The sequence below is a fragment of the Mixophyes fleayi genome, chromosome 2 (genome assembly GCF_038048845.1).
Source record: "Mixophyes fleayi isolate aMixFle1 chromosome 2, aMixFle1.hap1, whole genome shotgun sequence".
In the NCBI taxonomy this organism is placed as follows: domain Eukaryota; kingdom Metazoa; phylum Chordata; class Amphibia; order Anura; family Limnodynastidae; genus Mixophyes; species Mixophyes fleayi.
The window spans coordinates 277,113,562-277,123,641 of record NC_134403.1 but is presented as its reverse complement, the minus strand read 5'-3'; positions in this window follow the sequence as shown (position 1 = coordinate 277,123,641).

Below are 10,080 nucleotides of genomic sequence, written 5' to 3'. Positions count from 1 at the left end.
TGCCAGGAGGACAAGTCTGTGTCCAATGAGGATTCACACTACCCCGATGCGCCAGAGGCGAGGGAAGTAGTGCAACAGTTGGATGTGGTAGCAGGGGAGGGGAGATGCACACAAACATACTTACAGGGGCACCCACATGTGGTTTGGGAGGGGGACAGAGGATTCCCCATAAGCAAAGAATTAATGGAGCCCCCACGCTTGCCTGCCACTGGGCAGTTGTCTCTTGAGTGTTTGGGGGAGGGGGGATTGGATCTTTGCCAGAAACAAACGGACAAGGTGCCAGAAAGTTTTCCTGCCACTTGGCAGTTTTCCCTCGGATATGTGGGGGAGGGGAGCATGGCCTCCAGAAACAAAGGACAGGCCAAGGGACTATTTTCAGTTGGGCAATTAAGGGTGGACAAGGCACCCAAGGGATGGTGGACTACAACTCTCCTACCATGGATGTGTGCACCGGAGTGGCCCAGTTTTATTGTTGACTCATCTTATGACACAGGACAGCATAAACCCCCACTCCAGCTGGGTGGGAAGATATGCCTGCAGCCATGGGACCCTGGTGGGAGAAAGAGGAACTGTGTACTGCTATCTACCTTACCATCAGACCCAGGAGAAACCACAGCAGGCCAGAAACTTTGGACTTGTAAGAAATGATTACTTGGGGCTAGGGAGCCACTGGGAAACAAGGGCTAAAAAAAGTAGGGGAGGAATGTGACAAAACGAGGGTGATATGTGAATTATAGCAAATACTTTTTATAGCCTTCTTTTGTTTCCCCAGCTCATCAGACTACAACTGCATTGTCCAATTACATATGGTTAAGGGGACATTGTAATTCAATTTAAATATGTATATTTTGTATTATATATTGATGACTTGAAGTAATGTTATTCATTGTCCTTAAACTGAAGCCAGGAGGGTTATGGGTAAAGATCAGGTGGTGTCTAGGATACAGGTGAGAGGGCTTGAGCTGCATTCATTCTCCCCCCTCCTTCCTCTACAGGAAGCATGGAACAGCTGGGGACCCTGTGACATCACAAAGTAGTGTAAGGGGTTAATTTTAGGAGGGGCTCACTGCTACCTTATCCTTGGAAGTAGGGGAAGCCAATTAAGCATCAATTGTTCTCCTTAGGACTAGTCCAGACGTTCTGTCTGCATCCCAGCAGGGGGCTTCTGTGAAAGGACATCTCATCTCCACTGCCCTGTCCAAACCCCCTAGTCCTGCACTGGCCAATGGGGAAGTAGAATAGATGCAGGGGTTTGTCCAGGGAGGGGAAAGACTGTGGAAATTAGACCTGTGATATATAAGGAACAACTCCAGGGGGGAGGGGTGCTCATGCTTGGATTTCATTCAGGAAGGTGCAAGATGGAGTTTTGAATTGTCGTTTTCTAACTCAAGTCTATATATGCAGCTGAGAGGGATCCATGGGTCATGAAGTCTGGACAGCAGGTGACTATATCTCCTTAAGTTATTGGGGTAAGGGACAGATGATGTGGTAAATCAGCCTGGCATTTATTTACTGTGTGTACATAATATTGTAGTGTGATTTGTATGACAATAAATATACTGTTGTATGTTTATAACTGCATTTTGCCTGAGTGACCATACGAATCCTAGAAGGTACTGGGTAGCACTGGGCCAGATAAACCCGGTATCTTCACACTCTTCAAGATATATCATCTCACCCAGTCGCAGGCATATAGATGGACAATTACAGATCTTAATGATTTCCATTCTACTCTCCAGGGACTCCTCTCCCATGCGGTATCCAACCTCCATACCAGCTGCACTGTTCAATTAGCCTTGCTGCACCATGCAGTGACCCCTCCTCACGGTATGTGGGTCTTTCCAAGGTGGCTACTCCATGTGGCACGTGGTGGAAGGAGCTCTCAGACTTTAGCTGCCTTTCTCCATGTAGTGCCAACCTGTGTCTGATGTGACAATGTTTCTTGTGGGTTACCCTTTAAGGTGGTGATCCCCCTGCTGCCTCTTTTATGCTATGGCCCATCAGTTGCTGATAGGGCTCTTACACTCTCTTTAAACAGGCCAACACCACAGACCGGTTTTCAACATGTTAGAGGCACCCCCTGGCTATGGTAACTACCCCTCTGGTGCCTCCAATCAAATAAAGGGTCTGCACACCCCCTAATAGGGCTCATGAGGCACCTGCAATGCCCCTTTTTTCTTGTGTGGTCATAGGCCGGTGTTGGCATTCTTGCACCACGCCTGGTGACACAGTTGTTTGCGTCACCGGTGCCATATTAGGTGAGGCACTTGCCTCCTTAAACCAGACATCCCTGCCCCCCCACCTGGTGACCTTGCATTGCAAACAGTAAACCCAAACTGCCAATTTCAAAGTTTACCGTTCGCATTCGAGAATCGCTGTTGAAGTTTTGCATTAATGTTTTCCATTTTTTAAACAATATTTTAATTGATAAAAAAGTATTGTAGTTTTATTAAATTGAACCTTGAACACTGTATGTGTACCATTCAAGATTTATTGTTTATATTTCTAAGTTCGCTGCTCACAATAAAAAATATATTAATTTTAGCTTGAACTCTTTTAATGTTGCCAGTGTGATTGACATTGTCAACGTGTCTGCATAATGTAAGTGTCAGCATTTAGTCTGCCGACATTTTCATGTCAGCAGGTTAAATGCTGACATTAGCACCGTCGCAATTATGTACCCTACCCATTGGAGGAAACTCCCATTTGCACATGAAGATGTGGGGAGTTGCATGAAGTGAGCACATTCCTTGCAATGTTCAGAGTAGGCACACCGGGGCACCTAGTTTTGCAGAGCAGTACAAAAATGAGATTTCATTCTGCAAAGTGAGAATTTTGATATGGGATACACGGGTTGAAAGGCAACACTATTATGGGGACTGCTTGCTTTGCAGACAGACACACAGCCATTTCCAATCTACAACAGTACTTGAAGTTTGCACCAGTTTAGATCTGGAGAAGTCATTTTGGATCTTTCAGCCGCACTTTAGCTGAAAAGCACCTTACCCAATGTAGAAAAATCTTTAAACAAAAATGCCTCATATAATAAAAAAAATGCCTGATGTCCAATTACTGTCATTATTAATTTAAAACATAAATAACGGGCAGCACGGTGGCTAAGTGGTTAGCACTTCTGCCTTATAGCGCTGGGGTCACGAGTTCAATTCCCGACCATGGCCTTATCTGTGTGGAGTTTGTATGTTCTCCCTGTGTTTGCGTGGGTTTCCTCCGGGTGCTCCGGTTTCCTCCCACACTCCAAAAAACATACTAGTAGGTTATTTGACTGCTATCAAAAGTGACCCTAGTCTCTCTCTCTCTCTGTGTATGTTAGGAAATTTAGAATGTAAGCCCCAATGGGGCAGGGACTGATGTGAATGAGTTCTCTGTACAGCGCTGTGGAATTAGTGGCGCTATATTAATAAATGATGATGATGATAAACAAGGGTAAACTGAGCAGTATTTCTATTTAAGGGATGGTAGGAAGTTGAAATGACATTAACACTTTTGCACACTGCGTCTTTTCAGATGTTCTGCCTCCTTAGGAGTCTGGCACACCTGGACACACTTCTAGGTTATGTAGGAATCTCCAAAAAGCACAAAATAGATGTGGACCTTGAAATTTGCTGGTCGGATCATCTATAAGCACAGGTGAAAAACAAATGGGTCTTGTTGTGCCTTCTAAGTAAGATCCATTTGTATAATAACAATATGTATGTCTATAAAGAGTCGAATGCTGAGTCTCCAGAAGTGTAAACCTTTTTTTAGGAATTGATTCCTCATTAATAATTAAACATGAGTAGCTGTGGGGTGCACACAACCAAGCATAAACAACAGCAACAGAATTCTTTACAAAACACTTATCACATTCAAGGAAAATGCTTTATTCATGATATTGTGCCCTAAAATAGCATCAGTCTTAGTACATTTGCCTCTGAGCCTGTAAAGTTTGCAAAGCTGTTCCTTGACAGCTTTGCCATGTTTTTCCATTAACAGATACCGCATACACTGTCAAATTTGCACACAGAAAATAGAACTAGCAGGATACTGCAGTAGATCTCTGGATTGTTCAATTACTGCTGTTTCGACTGTGAAATATGAAACATACCAGAACAGTCACATTTCTAAACAGCTCCAAGTGAATACCGGTTTCATTGACCTCACCTTGTCAAATGCCTGTGAAAGTGTGGCTCTCTGTGGATTTAAAAGCATGTTCGTGCTGCAGTGCTATTCATGACACTTTACAATATGTCATTCTCCTTGCTAGTGTGGAGAACAGTCAGCCCCATGGGAGAATCAGAACGTAACAGTTGTTTTTTATTTTTGCCTGGCTATGGATATAAAGCTAAGAGCGTGCAATATATTCATTTGCACACAAAATATCATTAGGGAAATCATTTTTTTGAATTAACTTAGCTCTCACTAGCAGGTGTTGAAGATTGCGCATTGGGGAACACAAGAGGCAGAAGACAAAGGGTCATTGGGGATATACAAGTCCAGATGGAGAATTCTATAGCTGTGCAAGCTGTCCTGAAGCTTTCTTTTCATTTTGCATAAACGTGTCATCTATAGAAGAGATTTCAGATTTGCTAGATGGGTATAATGTACCATAGCAGGTGCTTTTACATTAAGTTTTTTATATTGAACTTTATAACAGGGGAAAACAGGCAGAAAACTACAATATAGTCCCTTGCCAGAGGACTCTGGGTAATGCTAATATTTTCATTATACAGAGGACACATAGTTGCCACCTTAGTCTTATTTCCATGAACATATTTTAAAAGTTACCCTTAACATTTTTGTCTCTTGAAATTGGTAAACTGCAGAGTCCAAGCATCTGCTGTTTTCTTATAAGTTAAAATGTATTGAATATTTTAAAACATATAATACAGTTGTTCATACTGTCCACTCTCTTGGAATGTCCAGGAGACTCCTGAATTGCGGATAGGTCTCTAGGACACCCGGGAGAGCAAGCCATGCTCCCGCATCCTGCCCTCTTCCTAATGATTCGGACAGGATGGAAGCCTCCGTGACGTGATTCTCAGTGGATCGCATCATTTAGGGGCAGGACCAAAATGAGGCAAATAACCGCACCGCGTCTCCCTCTGTTCTCACAGTTCACCTCCCCTCCGGGATTACCCAGAGGTAAAGAGTGAAAAGTTGGTAAGTAAGCAGTTTTAATACCATGTCATGTTGCATTACGTATGTCAACCTAATACAACATGCAATATAAATTGTTCATGGGTGGAACACCACATCACCAGGCCCCTTAGCAAAATTTGGGTGGAGCCTAATTATGCAATCCGTCCTCTGCACAGTGAAGCTCTGCAGCCACTACACCTCCAGCAACAGAGGTAATGCCACTGTTACGAGCCGCGGCTCCCCGACGGGCCGCCGCGACTCACTTACGGCAGCCTTGGGCGTCCCGGCCGTCTCCATGACGACCGGGATGTCACTTCCGCCCTCCACGTCTCGGTTGCCTGGGCAACAGCCGGGATGCTCTGTCTCCCCTCCCGGCCGGCTGTCTTTCAGCCGGGCGCATGCGCACAGAAGAAATTACATTTAACCTTGCATTATCTGCAGTACCACAACACATACTTTGTATTGTATGGTGATTTACTTAGTGAAGACATAATGTGGAAGAATTGAATATGATGTCCTTACATGGGTTGTGACCTTGGATCAGGGAGGGGGCTTGCTGGCACTCTGCACCTATTGGTTCCCCTCACTACTTAAGGCAGTGAGGACAGAGCCTCACTGCCAGTTATAGCTCTCTGTGTAGCTAGGCTCCCTGTTCCTGTTCCTTGCTCCTGTGCTGAATTTCTAGTCCTGATTACCCGTGTATGACCCCTGGCTTGTTTCTGGACCCTGTTTAAAATCGACCGCAGGATCAAGGAGCGGAGGTCAGAGAAAGAGTCCTCCTCAACGTCCTGATCCTCTCCGGCCTTCTACCCGGTCCCCCAGGATTTGCCGGAACCCATGCAGCTGGGAGCCTACCATCTGTCCCCTGAGGAAAGATCCAGCCGACGCTCTCTGGGACTATGTCTATACTGTGGAAATAAGGGCCACCTTCTGCGTACCTGCCCCAACAAGGCGGGAAAAGACCAGGCCTAGTGGTAAAGGAAGAGGTATGCCTAGGTCTCCAAATGGTCTCTTCCAAGAATTCAGTCCTCATCCCTGCTTGGATCGTTTATGGAAATAAATCCGTTTCTATCTCCGCTTTCCTTGATAGTGGTGCAGCTGGAAATTTTCTAGATGTGAACTTTGCCAAAGCACTTGGCATTCCCTCGGTTAATCTGGAATCTGAACTCACGGTCTGCGTATTGGACAGTGGACCTTTGACTGATGGAAGGATCTTATCCCAAACTCCTCCTTTGCATCTTACCGTAGGAGCCCTCCATTCTGAAGTTCTTTCATTCTTCCTGATTCCCTGTTCCTCCGTAGCCTTGATCTTAGGGCACCCTTGGCTCCAACTCCACAATCCTCATATTGATTGGAGTACTGGGGAAATCCTACGATGGAGTAAGGCCTGTTCATCAACTTGCCTTGTCCTCCCTCTTCGGGTTGTTCTGCCTTGTTCCGAATCTCTTCATTTACCTTACTAGGAGTTCCAAGACGTGTTCTCTAAGAAGGAAGCAGATTCTCTCCCTCCTCATCGTAGCTACGATTGTTCCATTGATCTTGTTCCGGGTGCCAAGCTTCCCAAGGGAAGGTTATATGCTCTGACCATTCCTGAGACCAAGGCTATGTATGAATTTGTGGAGGAGAACCTACGTAAGGGATTCATCTGAACATCTAAATCACCCGTAGGAGCGTGTTTCTTCTTTGTAGCTAAAAAGGATGGGAGTCTTCGACCATGCATCGACTATCGGGTCTGAACGGGATTACAGGGAAAAATACCTAGCTTTTGCCTCTCATCTCCGTCCTCTTCGATCAGCTCAAGCAAGTCACAGTTTTTCGAAGATTGACCTGAGAGGGGCATATAATTTGGTTCGAATCAGAGAGGAGGATGAGTGGAAGATGGCCTTCAACTCTCATTCGGGCCATTATGAATATCGGGTCATGCCCTTTGGCCTATGTAATGCCCCCACGGTATTTCAAGATTTTATTAATGATGTTTTACGAGACGTTCTGGGAAGGTTCGTTGTGGTCTATCTCAACGACATATTGATCTATTCCAAGTCCCTGGAGTAGCACCATATACATGTCAAAGAGGACCTCCGGCTATCCCCAGGGGTAAACTATTCGTACCTGATTATTTGAGAAGGACGGTCCTCACTGAATGCCATGATAATAAGACCTCGGGTCACCCTGGAGTATCCAAGACGATGGAACTTCTGTCTCGTTCGGTCTGGTGGCCCTCCTTGTCTGCGGATACCAAAGAATTTGTCCTATCTTGTGAATCCTGTGCCAGGAACAAGTCCTCCTGCAAACTTCCTGCAGGTCCCCTTATGCCTCTGTCTGTTCCAGTGAGACCCTGGACACACATATCAATGGACTTCATTGTGGAACTACCTCACTCATCCAGCTTTCACACCATCTGGGTGATAGTAGATAGATTTAGTAAGATGGCCCACTTCATCCCTCTTGCAGGGTTACCATGTGCCAAGACATTGGCGTCTCTGTTTATTCAGCATGTTTTCAGGCTCCATGGACTTCCAGTTAACATTGTTTCTCACCGTGGCTCCCAATTTGTTGCCACCATCTGGAGAGCTTTCTGTACCCAATTGGGAATCAAAATTTGGCTGTCATCAGGGTATCACCCGCAGTCCAACGGACAAACAGAAAGGGTTAACCAATCCATTGAACAATTTCTCCGGTTATATGTAACCAAATGCCATAGTGACTGGGCTGCTCTGCTTCCATGGGCAGAATTTGCCTACAACAACTCATGCCATTCTTCTACTCTGGTGTCCCCATATATCTGCAACCTTGGATTCCATGCTCGGTCCAACTCTCTGGAAATCCCGAATCAGTCTAAGTCCCGTTCTTCTACTTCCCATCTCTTCCGGATATGGAAAAAAGTTCATATTGCCCTCAAACAGGCTTCATTCAAATCAAAGCATTATGCTGATCGGCACTGCGGACCATGTCCTTTCAAAGTCGGGGACAGGGTGTGGCTATCGACCTGCAACATTAAACTCAAGCAACCTTGTAGGGAGTGAGGTCCTAGATTTATTAGACCCATTTCCATTACCAGACAAATTAACCCTGTGGATTTTAGGTTAAAACTTCCTCCTTTGCTCAAGATCCCCAATACATTCCATTGTTCCTTGCTGAAAGAGGTCACATGTTCACATGAGTTCAGGCCCTGTCCCGTCTCAGTCAAAGGACACCAAGAGTTCATCGTTGAGAGAATCCTGGACTCCAAAAAAGTGCAAAGCCAAATCCACTTTCTAATCCACTGGAAGGGCTATGGCCCGGAGGAACAGTCTTGGGTGCCACGGAAACATCTCCATGCTAACCAACTCATTAAGGACTTCTTCAAAAAGTATCTTGGGAAACCAGGAGCTCGGGGTGCCTTGACCCCTTCTCAAGGGGGGGTTACTGTTACGAGCCACGGCTCCGCGACGGGCTGCCGCGACTCGCTTCCGGTTGCCTTGGGCTACATAATGTGGAAGAATTGAATATGATGTCCTTACATGGGTTGTGACCTTGTATCAGAGGGGGCTCACTGGCACTCTGCTCCTATTGGTTCCCCTCACTACTTAAGGCAGTGAGGACAGAGCCTCACTGCCAGTTATAGCTCTCTATATAGCTAGGCTCCTTGTTCCTGTTCCCTGCTCCTGTGCTGAATTTCTAGTCCTGATTACCCGTGTATGACCCCCGGCTTGTTTCTGGAACCTGTTGTATAGCCTGTGACCTCTGACCTTGGCTTGTTTTCTGGATACGTTGCCTGCTGCCGGCCCCCGACCCTTGCCTGGACTTCACTCTGCTGTCTGTTGTTACCCTCTGACCTCGGCCTGACTTCTGGACTCCATTTCTGCCTCCTATCTGGCCTTCGCCAGTGCTGTAGCAACATCATAAACTTGTACTACTTTGAGTTCAAGTCCTGGGGCATCTGAGTACCTGTGAGCGCATCCAGCTCTACGGGAAAGGCGGCTTGCTATAGGTGAAGACCTCTTCAGCCTGTTCTACAAGTTTATGGTCTTCCCTGTCAGCCATAACAGCCACAACTAATTGTACAGTCATGGCCAAAAGTTTTAAGAATGAGACAAATATAATTTTTCACAGTCTGTTGCCTCAGTTTTTATGATGGCAATTTGGATATTCTCCAGAATGTCATGAGCAGTGATCAGATGAATTGCAATTAATTTCTAAGTCCCTCTTTGCCATGACAATGAACTTTATCCCAAAAACAACATTTCCATTGCATTTCAGCCCTACCACAAAAGGACCAGCTGGTATCAGGTTAGTGATTCTGGACAATGCTGGAGATCACTCTGTCATGCTGATTGAGTTACAATAACAGACTGAAAACTTTAAAAGGAGGGTGGTGCTTGAAATCATTGTTCTTTCTCTGTTAACAATGGTTGCTAGTAAGATTGCACCTAAATCAACCATTTATAGGATCATCAAGAACTTCAAAGAGAGAGGTTTTTTAGTTGTGAAGAAGGCTTCAGGGCACCCAAGAACGTCCAGCAAGCTCCAGGACCGTCTTCTAAAGTTGATTCAGCTGTGGGATTGGGGCACCACCAGCGCAGAGCTTGCTCAGGAATGGCAGCAGGCAGGTGTGCGTGCATCTGCACGCACAGTGAGGAGAAGACTTTTGGAGGATGGCCTGGTGTCAAGAAGGCCAGCAAAGAAGCCATTTTTCTACAGGAAAAACTCCAGGAACAGACTGATATTTTGCAAAAAGTACAGGGTTTGGGCTGCTGAGGACTGGGGTAAATTAATTATCTCTAATGAATCCCCTTTCAGATTTATTGATCATCTGGAAAAACGCTTGTGCAGAGAAGTAAAGGTGAGCGCTACCATCAGTCCTGTGTTATGCCAACAGTAAAGCATGCTGAGACCATTCATGTGTGCGGTTGCTTCTCAGCCAAGCGAGTGGGCTCACTCACAATTTTGCCAAAGAACACA